The 15,575-nt window shown below is 45.1% G+C and overlaps 1 protein-coding gene and 1 long non-coding RNA gene across 6 annotated transcripts in view; one reads left to right on the forward strand and one right to left on the reverse strand.

Moving 5' to 3' along the window:
* The window catches only part of FAM168A (family with sequence similarity 168 member A), a 168,934-nt gene that overhangs the window by 71,588 nt on the left and 81,771 nt on the right, over positions 1-15,575 (reverse strand). The window lies entirely within an intron of this gene.
* The window catches only part of LOC308588853, a 271,876-nt gene continuing 256,869 nt past the window's right edge, over positions 569-15,575 (forward strand). Inside the window, exons 1-2 of the long non-coding RNA XR_014008931.1 lie at positions 569-1,718; positions 1,974-2,019. This is a non-coding gene — a long non-coding RNA (uncharacterized lncRNA). The remainder of the gene's footprint in view (positions 1,719-1,973; positions 2,020-15,575) is intronic.

The following is a 15,575-nucleotide window of genomic DNA, read 5'->3' on the forward strand; positions in this document are numbered from 1 at the left end:
ACTGAATGTCACTTTCGATCCTTCATTTGCATAACTATCTACAGTATCCCCCTGCTGGCCCAGGGTGTGAACTTCAGTACATAACAGCTTCCCTGCCTGCCACCATTTTGATAATAATGTTGAAGTCACTAAGTGACCAGCTTAGATTCATTTATTTCAACAGGTCCATTCTAAGTAGAACTTAGTTCATTTATTTTATGAAGAGCACCAGTTCTGAGACCCCACAGCTAATTCTCCCCTGGCCTCCTCACTGGCCCAAGTAGGACCAATTCAGCCAACTAGCCCTGGGGATTATCTAATTGATTTTTGATTTTTATTGTTATTCATGTTTTTGTACTGTATTTTATGCTGCTTTTATAATTAAGTGTTTTAAATTTGTTGTTAGCTGCCCTGAGCCCGGTTTTTGAACCGGGAAGGGCGGGGTATAAATAAAAAATTATTATTATCATCATCATCATCATCATCATCATCATCATCATCATCATTATTTCAATGGGTCAATTCTAAATAGAAGTCAGTTCATTTATTTCACAGGCCCATTCTAAGTAGAACTTAGCTGGATACAACACTTCAAAATAGGCTCAGAAATAAAGAATAAACCATTTTATTGCTAGGGATGTATGTTTTTCCAAAAATCCTTCTACTTAACCCTATTCCAAATTGAGCAAAGCTGGGTGGGGAAGGGGGGTGCTCATCATTAAGCAGCACAACATAAAAAAAAATGCTTCAATTTTATTGCCCTTCCTGAACACATGGGCAATGTGAAATACCAGGGTTTGTTTCCAGGAACTCTTTCAGCACAAAACCAGTAGCAGGTGCTTGTGTTGAGTTGGAGAGGTCACCAAGTGCGGCCAAGATGAGGGTTATGGGTCTGGGAACAGAGCCTGCCATTTACCTCTTGCATTTAAAAAAACGGTGGCAGGTTAGTGCTGAATCGAGAGACAAACACCCCGTTGAAAAAGCTCCCTTTCAAACAGGCACAATGCAAAACTGGTGGAGGCCAAAGCACTGGAAAGTCTTTCCGGACTCGTGTATTTGAACAGTGCCAAGCAAGCTCATTGAGACAATATTTTCTTCCTGTTGTCCTAGCCAGAGCTCTGGGAACTGATAAATCATCTCTGGCTGCAGATGCATTAACATTCCAGGCCGGTACTGGGTTAGATGAAATGAGGACGAAAGCCAGCAAGAGCACAGGGGGAGAAAGGGAGACGGGGAGAATGTTTCAGAGCAAAATGAAGCCTTGCACGTCCTCCAGATTTTGAGAGAAACACAGGCGCACTTGGGTTATGCTAAAGGGACAAGAAATGCTTGTCGTGTGGTAGAGAGCAAGCTAAACAAGAAAACTCTCAAATCTGGCAGCAGCACTCTGCTAAATAATTATTTTAGTGGTATGGGTAGGCATGCATGTGGGTGCAATTTCCAGGGATGGGAATTTCCAGGGTGCCCTGGCAACTTAATAACTGGGTCTGGCAACTGGGCTGCTGAATAGGGGGTAGAAGCAGGTTTCCCTACCTTCCAGATGTGCTAAATAACATCTGGGTGCCACCAGCATCACCACCCCTCATATTCTCTTTTCCAAACAATGTTTTCTCCTGCCACCCTCTCCCTCCCATCCACCAGGGCTTTACCCTGCTTGATGTTCTCCTCAGTTTTGTTGTTGTTGCTCCTTTACATAACCTTCTCATACCTCAGCCTCCACTCTCTACCTCTATTTATTTGTTTAGAGTTTGGATTTGGATTTGATATCCCGCTTTACCACTACCCGAAGGAGTCTCAAAGCAGCTAACATTCTCCTTTCCCTTCCTCCCAAACAACAAACCCTCTGTGAAGTGAGTGGGGCTGAGAGACTTCAGAGAAGTGTGACTGGCCCAAGGTCACCCAGCAGCTGCATGTGGAGGAGCGGGGAAGCGAACCCGATCCCCCAGATTACGAGACTACCACTCTTAACCACTACACCACACTGGCTCCCACAGTTTAGACTGTGAGCTGGCCCACAATCCAGCAATTTAAAGGGTATAGGTAAAGGTAAAGGGACCCCTGACCATTAGGTCCAGTCATGGCCGACTCTGGGGTTGTGGCGCTCATCTCGCTTTATTGGCTAAGGGAGCCAGCGTACAGCTTCCGGGTCATGTGGCCAGCATGACTAAGCTGCTTCTGGCGAACTAGAGCAGTGACCGGAAACGCCATTTACCTTCCCGCCGGAGCGGTACCTATTTATCTACTTGCACTTTGACGTGCTTTCAAACTGCTAGGTTGCCAGGAGCTGGGACCGAGCAACAGGAGCTCACCCTGTTGCGGGGATTCGAACCGCTGACCTTCAGAACGGCAAGCCCAAGAGGCTCAGTGGTTTAACCCACAGTGCCACCCGCGTCCCAATTTAAAGGGGGGGGGGGAGTTAAAACAATGATATATACCAAGCTGGCAAAACATAAAATTAAAGACAACAGAGGGAATAAAACAAGGATCAAAAATAAAACCTGATTCAGCTGATGTTTTAAAAAGCAGTGCATGGGGAAAGGAAGTAACAAAAGGAAGACAGAAGGAAGTAAGAGTTGGTGCCAGGTAAGAATGAAGGAATCTGCTTTAAATGGATTTATACAGAGTTTTTGGTAGTTCTGACCCAAGTGAGCTTTGCTTGCATCAAACTGCATGTCTGTGCTGCTCCTGCATTGGTGGTCGCTGTTTAAAAACCCAGCAAATTATATGCAAAATTACACGCAGAAATAGGCATAATCTGCATACGATACATACAGAAGTGTCAAGCCCCATGCTTCTGCATCACAACTTTGTAAGTATATTAATAATATGTATTTAAATTCAGTTATATGTATCTGTATCTTTTCTGGCTACTTTAAGAAACCTGGAGCATATATGCCTATAGTATTAGATACATAATATTATGTATAATATGTGAGAATTGTTTGTATTTTGAGCAGAAGGGGGAGGCAAATTCCACATCAGGATTAAGGAACAGGACAGTTATTAGAATAAATCTATTGAGATTTTCAGGAAATTCCATCCCCAGTGCTAGGCAAGCCTCCTTGGGAAGGCCTTTCTAAAGCCAGGGAGTCAGAGCCAAAAAAAGGTATTCTCACTAGTTAGATAGTCACCAACTATCCAATTTCCGAAGAAGTGTGCATGCACACGAAAGCTTATACCAAGAACTAACTTAGTTGGTCTTTAAGGTGCTACAGGAAGGAATTTTTTTATTTTGACTATGGCAGACCAACATGGCTACCTATCTGTAACTGGAACCAATAACAAAGTTAGTTGGTCTCTAAGGTGCTACTGGAAGGAATTTTTTTATTTTGTTTCGACTACGGCAGACCAACACGGCTACCTACCTGTAATTTCAGAAGGTGGGAGAATGTGAAGAACAGTCATTGACAATGAGCTCAATCATGTATGAAAACAGTCCCACAACTACACAACCTCCAAACCATAAGGCTTTAAAAAGTAAACGTCAGCACTTCGAATTATGCTCAGAAATGGATAACCAGTGAAGTTGTTTTAAATCTGGAGAGATAAAACCAACAGCTGATGTTGCCCTGTTGAAAAGACTGACTACCTCCCCATCCAATCTTGCAACTATTTTTCTACAACTATAGCAGCCTTACTTCAAACAACGGCACCTTGAGACCAGGCAACTTGAAGGATCACCTTGCCCCATATATGCCTGTTTTAGCTTAACTGGTGATTTTTAAAAATATATCTGCTTTAAAAAAAATAAAGGCTTTTATTTACAATTTCCATTTTTGTGTCATTTTTGTAAATTGCTTAGAGGTTTTATTTACAATCAAGCTGTACATAATTTTTTGTTAAAAATAAACAATCCAGTTCCTTCAATGAATCTGCGATTATCCCCTTCTTCAGAAATGTTGGTGCCACAAACAAGATTGTCACTCGAGGTGGTGGCAGCAATGGATAGGACCGGCAGGTGGCAGTTTTGAGGCCCAGGGCAGATGAGCCAGGCCCAGCATGGTAAGCCATCCAGCACAAAGCTTACATTTCAGGAGAATTAGATCTACATTACAGTGCAGCGCAGAAATCTGATACAAAGCACAGGAGGAAAGCGATTTCTCAGAATGCTCTAGGCGGGATGTGCATGCTCTGTGCAAACGAAACAAACCATTATAGAAAGCCAAATTCCGTGAATCTTGTGTAAAGCTAAAGCAAGGGTCAGCAAACTTTTTCAGCAGGGGGCCAGTCTACTGTCCCTCAGACGTTGTGGGGGGGGGGCAGACTATATTTTGAAAAAATAATAATGAACGAATTCCTATGCCCCACAAATAACCCAGAGATGCATTTTAAATAAAAGGACACATTCTACTCATGTAAAAACACACTGATTCCCAGACCGCCCGCAGGCCAGATTGAGAAGGCGATTGGGCCGGATTTGACCGCTGGGCCTTAGTTTGCCTACCCATCTATGACAGCCTGCTCCCCACCACAACATTCATCCTCTTTAATGTTTGAAGCTGCAACATTAAAGAAACAGAAAGTTGTGTGCAGTGCCTTCTTCACAACCAAGGCAAAGAGCAGAATTCTGGGACCAAGAGAAACAGCAAAAAGGGTTAATTAAGATAGGGTGGGACGCGGGTGGCGCTGTGGCTTAAACAACAGAGCCTAGGGCTTGCCGATCAGAAGGTCGCCGGTTCAAATCCCTGCGACGGGGTGAGCTCCTGTTGCTCGGTCCCTGCTCCTGCCAACCTAGCAGTTCAAAAGCATGTCAAAGTGCAAGTAGATAAATAGGTACCACTCCGGCGGGAAGGTAAACGGCGTTTCCGTGCGCTGCTCTCGTTCGCCAGAAGCGGCTTAGTCATGCTGGCCACATGACCCAGAAGCTGTACGCCGGCTCCCTCGGCCAGTAAAGCAAGATGAGCGCCACAACCCCTGAGTCAGCCACGACTGAACCTAATGGTCAGGGGTCTTTTACCTTTACTAAGGAAAGGAAAGGAAGCCTTCATTTGGCTCCTTCTTCCTTGTGACAACAAAGGTAGAGGGTTTAAGAAGGGGAGCAGTTCCTGTCCTGTGTGCCCCATGCAAACATCTGGCTGGCCAGCTACAGGCATGAGGGCAGCTCACAGCTTCAGGGGCTGGCATGTGGCAACTTAGTCAAAAGAATTACTTCGACAACTTGTAACAGAGGCTTTACAGCCAGCGCTGGATCAGATTTCCATCCATAAAAGCTGACCTTTCAACAAAATTGTAATGCCTGCCTAGAATGTAAAAAATAAAAATTAATGTCTACCTGGGGTGGAGAAAATTTCAATATTTAATATACACCCTTCCAAATACAAAATCCTAATTCACTGCTCATAGAAACAGACAATGCAAACATTACCCAAATTGCTCATTCATTGCTAAGCCTGCCTGAATGCAAGATTAAAAGTAATTCCAGCAGACTGCTAGCAGGATCCAATTTTCATTTGTTCCTTCATGGAATCTACAAACTGTGAAAGCCCAGCAAAGGACAGCCTCTCTATGAAGGATGGTCAAAGAGACACTTTTCAAGATTCCAAAACTGGTCTTGCAAATATATATTTGTCAAGAATCAAGTCTCATGCGGGACCTAACTTCCACAGTATGTTCCTATATCTTCAGGTAGAAAACAGTCCCTTGCCTGTAAAAAAGAATATGCAAATCAGGACAGATGAAAGCCAATTTATTATTAAAGCTACATTTTGCAGGGAAGAAAGTTGTTGCGCATGACTCACGGAAGTCTAAAGATTGTAGAGGTGCAGATTTCAGAGGTTTGCTGCTCTGAAAGCTCACACAGCTCTGGATGGACAAACACAAGAAGTCTGGCAAGAGCTTTAAGCAGAGCCATAGCTACAGGACGGGGGACTAAGCAGGTTTTTTGCCCTGACTGAAGCCCCCAGAGGGGTGTCACTGTGTGTGTGTACACAAATGTGCATGGGAGTGTGCTAAACTGGGTCTCTGACCCGGGTGAAACAAAGCCTAGTTTTGCCCCTGCCTTAAGAACAAAATAAGAGTCTGCTGGAACAAGCCAAGGGCCCATCTAGTCTAGGGTTACCAGATGTCCCCATTTCCCGGGGACAGTCCCCCAGATTTGCAAATCTGCCCCCGGAAAAATTCTGTCCCTGGAATTCATTAAATGTTCCTGGGAAATTTGACACCCTGCTCTCCTGGAGTAATATGCAGCTGGAGGGTTGGGAAGATAGTTTTTGCGCAGGCAGAGGCAGAGGTGGGATCGAAGAGTGCGAAAGAAGGGCTTTGCACCTTGCCCGGCAGAGAAACCGCGCGCCTTGCGCCCCTCCTGGGCAAAGGCACGCTGCACATCCATGACTCCCAAGCCTCCCCCAATCTCTTGCCCCCTTCCCCCCTTCGTTCTGAGAGTTTCACAGGGTGCAAAAGAAGAGCTTTGCACCTTGCCCAGCAGAGAAACCACGCCCCTTCCAGGAAAAGGCCGCCCGCCCACGATTCCCAAGCCTTCCCCAATCCGTCAAAAGGAAGGGGGGCAAGAGATCGGGTGAGGAGCAGGAGTCACAGGCGGTCGGTGCACCGTTGTCCGTGAGGGGCGCACGGGGCATGGTTTCTCTGCTGGGCAAGGTGTAGAGGGGTGAAATGACTTCGATCCCCTCGGCCAACTGGAGCGGGCGTGGAGCCGGGCAGCTGAGCGTGAGAGAAAGCGTGAACGAGACCGTGTCCCCGACGGCCGGGAACTGCAGAAGTCAAATTGGAGCAGGGAAGCCTTATGTTCTTTTAAGTTGAGGCTGCTTGAGTTGAGATACCTCCATTGCAGGGGGTTGGCCTAGATGCCCCTCAAAGGCCTTTTCCAAATCTGTGATCTTCCCACAGTCATATTCTCAAACTCTGTTTCCAACTGCACACCCCAGGTTTCTCTCCTCTTCTGGACTTCTCAAGACAGCAAAACAGCTGATGTATAGATGTAATTAGGGATTATAAAGCATGTAATTTTTTACAGTCATACCTCGGGTTGAAGTAGCTTCAGGATAAGTATTGTCAGGTTGCGCTCCGCAGTGACCCGGAAGTAACGGAGTGTGTTACTTCTGGGTTTCACCGCTCGCGCATGTGCAGATGGTCAAAATGACATCACGCGCATGTGCAGAAGCGGCGAATCACGACCCGCGCATGCGTGGATTACGTTCGCTTCAGGATACGAACAGGGCTCCGGGAAGGATCCCGTTCACATCCAGAGGTACCTCTGTATTTATTTATTTTTTAAGTGTCCCCAGATTCATTGGAAAAAATCTGGTAACCATAATCTAGACTGCATCCTGTTCTCAGTGACCAAGCGAGCACCTCTTGGTAACCCTTAAGCAGGATCCAATCACAAGAGCATCTTCCCCTCCTGTGGCTTCCTGCCACTGGTATTCAGAAGATAACAGCAGCCCAGAAAAATACCTACTGCATGTCTCCCTTTGCCTGAAGGTGCCACGGTGACTTACCGTATTTTTCGCTCTATAACACGCACCTGACCATAACACGCACATAGTTTTTAGAGGAGGAAAACAAGAAAAAAAATTCTGAATGAAACAGTGGATGTATCATTTTTGGGCTTCATGCTGTGGCCACAGACATGTGATTTGACAGTGAGTTTGGGGTAGCCCAATGCAAAAATCCTGAGAATCCATGTGGATCTGTGCTTTATAACCACGTTTTTGCACCATTGTGGCCCCAGGCAACAGTGGGAGCGTGATTTTTTTGGTGCAGGCTGTAGCCATGGACATGCTGTGTGATCTGTTGGTGAATTTGGGGTGACCCAATGCAAAGATCCTGAGGATCCATGTGGATCGTTGCCAGTCTGGTTGCCAGTCGGCTCCAGGGACCACACATTCGCTCAATAACACGCACAGACATTTCCCCTTACTTTTTTAGGAGAAAAAATGTGAGTGTTATAGAGAGAAAAATACGGTACATAGTAAATAAATAAATATTTAAAATACACAACAACAGTTAAAAGTGATCACACTAAACATCCCCCAGGTACACATTTCTCTGCCATAAAATTATCACAAGCAATCACCATAAAACAGCAAGCAGCTAAACCATCCACTCAGTGTATATTTTTTAAAAATCACGGAGTGCGGGGGAAGGATCTTAGACTTGGGGAACGCTTCACCTCCCTGGGGAAAATGTTCCAAAGACGGGGAGACACTACAGAAAAGGCCTTCTCTCATACAGCCACCCTCCACACCTCTCTTGGGTCTGGTACTTGGAGAAGGGCCTCAGAAGATGAAGTAAGCGTCCCAAAAGTCTCATAAAGGAAACAGTTCTCTACAAGTTAATGGGGTTCTGAGCCATATAAGGCTTTGTAAGTTGAAAACCAGCACTCCAAATTCAGCTCAGAAACCAAATGCAAGCTGGTGCAGATAGGCTAGCGCCAATGTTATATGTTCGGAGCTGTGAACATAGATGTGAAAAATGAACATAACATTTTAGCAGCATTCATTCATTTTCAGCTTTGTATTCTTGTTATTAAAAAATGTGCCTAGGCATTCCGTTGTTGCGCCCATAACCTCGGTTTAAGGTGCCATTTAGCTCCTAGCTTTCATATCTGTTTCTAACACTGTATATGAGAAAGTCTGCATTTTCAAGCGTTGCTCCACTCATAATCTGTCATCTCAATAAAAATATTTCTTTTGAAAAAGAAGATTACCAGAGGCAGGAATGCTCCCTTTTCCAAGAATGAATCCAATTACTGTATGCCTCTAGCAAATATCTGATCTGCTGTTCCTCTATAAGAAGCCTGAGGCTCCCACTGACATTGCCAGTGCTGCTCCTAGTGGCCACTGGCACTCTCAGCTCACCTGCTGAAAAGGTAAAGGTAAAAGGCCTGCTATATGTCCACATGATATTCCCAGATAAGGGACTTTTGAGGCCTGGCTTTCACTGACTAGGAAGCCTACATCCAAACTGAACTGAACTTTGGATTGCAGGTGGGGCTTGTGTGGTGGACTGCTCTTCCATACCAAACCTGGCGCTGTGGTCTAAACCACTGAGCCTCTTGGGCGTGCCGATCGGAAGCTCGGCGGTTCGAATCCCCGCAACGGGCTGAGCTCCTGTTGCTTGGTGCCACCTCCTGCCAACCTAGCAGTTAGAAAACATGCCAGTGCAAGTAGATAAATAGGTACCACTGCGGTGGGAAGGTAACCAGCGTTTCCTGCGCTCTGGCACTCGTCACGGTCCTCCATGCGCCCGTAGCAGTTTAGTCATGCTGGCCCATGACCCAGAAAACTGTCTGTGGACAAACGCCACCTCCTTCGGCCTGAAAGCGAGATGAGAGCCGCAACCTCATAATTGCCTTTGACTGGACTTAACTGTCCATGGGTCCTTTACCTTTTTTTTTTTTACCATACCAAACCACTACCTACAAAACATAGAATATTAGGATTTCAGCAAAAAGGCTACGCTAAAATCCTTTCCTATTCACATGTTGGTTTTCTTTGACAGGGGGTTTGTTTTGAACAGCAGCTAGCAATGTGCCCCCCACCTATGGTCTGAAGTGTCATTGCCCAAAGCTCAATTGTTTCATTTACTTAAAGATTTATATACAGTGGTGCCTCACAAGACGAAAAGAATCCGTTCCGTGATTCTCTTCGTCTAGCGGTTTTTTTGTCTAGCGAAGCAAGCCCATTGACGGATTAGAGGATTAGCGCTATTACCGGCTTTTAGCGGCTTATCTGCTGATCGGATCAGCTGATAAGGGGCTTAGCGGCTTAGAAAAAGGGGGGGAAGGAAAAAAACCCCGCAGGAACTCGCAAGACATTTTCGTCTTGCGAAGCAAGCCCATAGGAGATTCGTTTTGTGAAGCACCTCCAAAACGGAAAACTCTTTCGTCTAGCGAGTTTTCCGTCTTGCGAAGCATTCGTCTTGCGGGGCACCACTGTACTGCTCTTCGGACATGCTTCCACGAAAATCTACATAACACAGAATATAAACACCGCAATGCAAAACGAAAAACAAAAACCCATTTGAAAGTAGCATAGAGTCACTTGCAGCAGGTAAACAAATACTTTAAGAGACTGGGAGAATAAATATGTCCTTGCCTGGTGCAAAAAATAAGAATGATGGTGCCAGGCAAATTTCCGTAGGAAGGAAATTTCACATCACAGAAATGGGTCTCTCTGGTAACTGCCACCTTGCCTCAGATAGCAAGAGTCCCTGAAGGAAACAGTCCAAAGACTGCCATAATACACAGGCAGGTTGTTGTGGGGAGAAGGCATTCCTACAGGTACTGAAGGTTAGTCAAAAAGCACTGTGCCTGGAAAGTATCTGGGAGTCAGTGAAGCTATTTCAGCACCAAGGAGATATATATTCCCACTGAATATCCAGTGGTACCTCAGGTTAAGTACTTAATTCGTTCCGGAGGTCCATTCTTAACCTGAAACTGTTCTTAACCTGAAGCACCACTTTAGCTAATGGGGCCTCCTGCTGCTGCCACGCCACCGGAGCACGATTTCTGTTCTCATCCTGAAGCAAAGTTCTTAACCCAAGGTACTATTTCTGGGTTAGCGGAGTCTGTAACCTGAAGTGTATGTAACCCGAAGTACCACTGTAATGGTATTGTGATCTAACTGCATTTCCCAAGTCATCCTCTAAGGCAGCCCTCTGCCTCTAATACATGGGTAGGCAAACTAAGGCCCGGGGCCGGATCCGGCCCAATCGCCTTCTCAATCTGGCCCGCAGACGGTCCAGGAATCAGTGAGTTTTTACATAAATAGAATGTGTCCTTTTATTTAAAATGCATCTCTGGATTATTTGTGGAGCATAGGAATTACTTCATTTTTCTCCCCAAAATATAGTCCGGCCCACCACGAGGTCTGAGGGACAGTGGACCGGCCCCCTGCTGAAAAAGTTTGCTGACCCCTGCTCTAATACATTACAGTGATCAATTCACAGAATCACAGAACTGTCGAGCTGGAAGGCACCATAGGGGTCAATATAGTAGCTAATCATATCAGCAAAAAACTGGCCTGAGGTCAAGGAACAAGTACAGAGTGACTGGACTTGTTGGCTGGGGATACTAAACAATTGCCTGACCCTGCTCAAAGCCATCCTCAAGACAAGGAACGAACACACACACACACACACACACACACACACACACACACACACCCTACTCTGGCTTTTACCTGTGAAACCTCAGAGCTGTGAGTCATTCATAGTTATCATTAAAAAGGAGCGACGGAACACAATGTGCTTGCCCTTGTAAGATCCTCAAAGAATCTTTTTTTGTTTTGTTTATTAAAAGTAGAGGATTAGACTGCTTGAACACCAGAAGGCATGAGAGCCAGCAGTTTTCCCTCTCGCCCTTTGTTTTAATTGGGGCCAGCAGCGCAGCACCTTCCCCTGGGAAATCATTTGGAAAGTTACACTGCAAACCAGAATTAAGGCACAGGTTTGTAACGCTGTGAACAACAGATGCAAAAATGCACTCCCGTGTGCTAAAGAGAATCAAGGTCAATGAGGCTGAAATTCTCCACAAATGTCCCCACGCTGGAACTTGCACAATCTGTCCCTGAATCCTAAGCACCTCGCCTTTCTCTTGTGGTAAGAAAAGCATGTTTCTAGCCATCTAGTCTGCAGAAGATCCTGAACTGGAGATCTGAACCTGACCAGGGCAGGGATTTAGCCTATCGACTAGCACCAAGCTCTAGCCAAAAAAGGAGAAGTAAATAGAGAACTATCATAGAATCCTAGAGTTGGAAGAGACCACAAGGGCCATCGAGTCCAACCCCCTGCCAAGCAGGAAACACCATCAGAGCACTCCTGACATATGGTTGTCAAGCCTCTGCTTAAAGACCTCCAAAGTAGGAGACTCCACCACACTCCTTGGCAGCAAATTCCACTGTCAAACAGCTCTTACTGTCAGGAAGTTCTTCCTAATGTTTAGGTGGAATCTTCTTTCTTGTAGTTTGGATCCATTGCTCCGTGTCCGCTTCTCTGGAGCAGCAGAAAACAACCTTTCTCCCTCCTCTATGTGACATCCTTTTATATCTTTGAACATGGCTATCATATCACCCCTTAACCTCCTCTTCTCCAGGCTAAACATGCCCAGCTCCCTTAGCCGTTCCTCATAAGGCATCGTTTCCAGGCCTTTGACCATTTTGGTTGCCCTCCTCTGGACACGTTCCAGTGTGTCAGTGTCCTTCTTGAACTGTGGTGCCCAGAACTGGACACAGTACTCCAGGTGAGGTCTGACCAGAGCAGAATACAGTGGCACTATTACTTCCCTTGATCTAGATGCTATACTCCTATTGATGCAGCCCAGAATTGCATTGGCTTTTTTAGCTGCCGCGTCACACTGTTGGCTCATGTCAAGTTTGTGGTCAACCAAGACTCCTAGATCCTTTTCACATGTACTGCTCTCAAGCCAGGTGTCACCCAGCTTGTATTTATGCCTCTCAATTTTTTTGCCCAAGTGCAATACTTTACATTTCTCCCTGTTAAAATTCATCTTGTTTGTTTTGGCCCAGTTCTCTAATCTGTCAAGGTCATTTTGAAGTGTGATCCTGTCCTCTGGGTGTTAGCCACCCCTCCCAGTTTGGTGTCATCTGCAAATTTGATCAGGATGCCCTTGAGTCCATCATCCAAGTCGTTGATAAAGATGTTGAATAAGACCGGGCCCAAGACAGAACCCTGTGGCACCCCACTAGCCACTCTTCTCCAGGATGAAGAGGAACCATTGATGAGCACCCTTTGGGTTCGGTCAGTCAGCCAGTTACAAATCCACTGAGTGGTAGCATAGTCAAGACCACATTTTACCAGCTTCTTTACAAGAATATCATGGGGCACCTTGTCAAATGCCTTGCTGAAATCAAGGTAGGCTACATCCACTGCGTTCCCTTCATCTATCAGGCTTGTAATTCTGTCAAAAAACGAGATCAGGTTAGTCTGACATGACTTATTTTTCAGAAATCCATGCTGACTATTGGTGATCACAGCATTCCTTTCTAGGTGCTCACAGACTGTTTGCTTAATGATCTGCTCCAGAATCTTCCCTGGCATTGATGTCAGGCTGACTGGGCGGTAATTATTTGGGTCCTCTCTTTTCCCCTTTTTGAAAATAGGGACAACATTTGCCCTCCTCCAGTCTGCCGGGACTTCGCCTGTTCTCCAGTTATTCTCAAAGATGACTGCCAGTGGTTCTGAGATCACATCTGCCAGTTCTTTTAATACTCTTGGATGCAGTTCATCTGGCCCTGGAGACTTGAATACATCTAAACTAGCCAAATATTCTTGTACTATCTCGTTAGTTATTCTGGGCTGTGTTTCCTCTGCTGAATCATTTGCTCCAAATTCTTCAGGTCGGGCATTGTTTTCTTTATCGGAGAAGACTGAGGCAAAGAAGGCATTGAGGAGTTCAGCCCTTTCTGTGTCCCCTGTTTGCATTTCATCATCTTCTCCTCTGAGTGACCCCACTGTTTCTTTGTTCTTCCTTTTGCTACGAACACACCCATAAAAGCCTTTTTTGTTGCTTTTAACCTCTCTAGCAAGCCTGAGTTCATTCTGTGCTTTAGCTTTTCTGACTTTGTGTCTACATGTGCTGGCTATTTGTTTGAATTCCTCTTTGGTGGTTTCCCTCCTTTTCCATTTTTTGTACACATCCTTTTTAAATCTTAACTCAGTTAAAAGTTCTTTAGATAGCCACCCTGGCTTCTTTAGGCACCTTCCATGTTTCCGTCTCATTGGTATTGCCTGATGTTGTGCTTTTAGTATCTCCCTCTTAACAAACTCCCAGCCATCATGAACTCCCTTTCCTTTTAGTATTACTGTCCATGGGATCTCACCCAGCACTTCCCTAAGTTTTATGAAGTCGGCTTTCTTAAAGTCAAGAAATTGAGTCCTAGTATGCTTGCTGCTCCTTTCCGCTGTATAGTAAACTTCAGAAGAGCATGATCACTCGCGCCTAATGATCCTTCCACTTCTACCCAACTAACCAGGTCATCAACATTGGTTAGGACCAGATCTAAAATGGCTGTTCCTCTTGTTGCTTCTCCCACTTTCTGGACAATGAAGTTGTCTGCAAGGCCAGTGAGGAATCTGTCTGACCTTATGCTCTTGGCTGAGTTTGACATTAGGAAGAACTTCCTGACAGTAAGAGCTGTTCGACAGTGGAATTTGCTGCCAAGGAGTGTGGTGGAGTCTCCTTCTTTGGAGGTCTTTAAGCAGAGGCTTGACAACCATATGTCAGGAGTGCTCTGATGGTGTTTCCTGCTTGGCAGGGGGTTGGACTCGATGGCCCTTGTGGTCTATTCCAACTCTATGATTCTATGATTCTAGAATACACCACCAACAGGATGCATTCATTCAGTAGTCCAGTTGACCATTAAAAAGTACAAAAACTTCACTACTTTTGGCTGTCCTCATTGGTTCATGCCATCAAACGCTCATGTGAAAATATTTACATTGGTCAGAGCTTTGAAAACACTGGCAACATCTGCACTTGTAGATCTGGCGCTTTTCTGGTGGTGCATTTGGAGAGCGTCACCACACCAATCACCACGCGTCCTTGAGACCATTAAAAATGTACATCAGCTGGCTGTCAAATTGCTGATGAAGAGGGAGCTGGGCTGGGTCCTTACCCTACGGTTTAACTCCCTGATGAAGTGGATTTCCTCCCTTTACTGTGAACACATGTGTAGGATTTTCTCCTTCATTGTTTCTCCTCTGCTTCTTGTTTCCAGGTTTTCTAACACACCACCTATTATTCAGTTCTAGGTACTTTATACCAGTAAGTGGTTAAAATCACCTCTTCATTCCGTTCCATTTAGCTTAAACAATGCACCTGCTACAACCTCTCATCTTCAGAAAACTGGTTTCATTAGTAGTACCTGACTGCACAGACAGCTGATTCCAGTTTATATAATAGGTCCAATGCGTCACTAAAAATTGTCAGTTTATTTTCATGGTTGTGATTTAGCTATCTCTGCATATTAAAGAGAGGGTTTTAAAGACGACATTTTGAGTTTTATTAATCAGGTTTTTATTGTTCTCAATTTTGGGGGGGTCGTATCATCTTTAAGCGTCCTGTTTTTAATTTGGTTTTGTTCAATATGTTTTCTTGAGACACGCACACACGTATATATTTCATATATTTCACATTTCTGTATATGTTTCAACAAAAAAGCACTTTGGTAATTTTGTTTCATATGCATTTAGAAGAAGACTATGATAATGTATTAATACTTTGCTGTTCCATGTTATCTGTATGTTTATAGCACATGTGGCTCCCAGGCAGTCACCCATCCAGGCCTGCTTAGCTTCATGGGCCTTCAGACCATAGTCTAGAACAGGCTTCCTCAACCTCAGCCCTCCAGATGTTTAGAGACTACAATTCCCAACATCCCTGACCACTGGTCCTGCTAGCTAGGGATCATGGGAGTTGTAGGCCAAAAACATCTGGAGGGCCGAGGTTGAGGAAGCCTGGTCTAGAACAGGGGTAGGAAACCTAAGGCCCATGGGCCGGATGCGGCCCAATTGCCTTCTCAATCTCGCCCACGGATGGTCTGGGAATCAGCGTGTTTTTCCATGAGTAGAATGTGTGCTTTTATTTAAAATGCATCTCTGGGTTATTTGTGGGGCAT

The sequence above is a fragment of the Podarcis bocagei genome (assembly GCF_964188305.1).
Source record: "Podarcis bocagei genome assembly, chromosome: 6".
Classification (NCBI taxonomy): domain Eukaryota; kingdom Metazoa; phylum Chordata; class Lepidosauria; order Squamata; family Lacertidae; genus Podarcis; species Podarcis bocagei.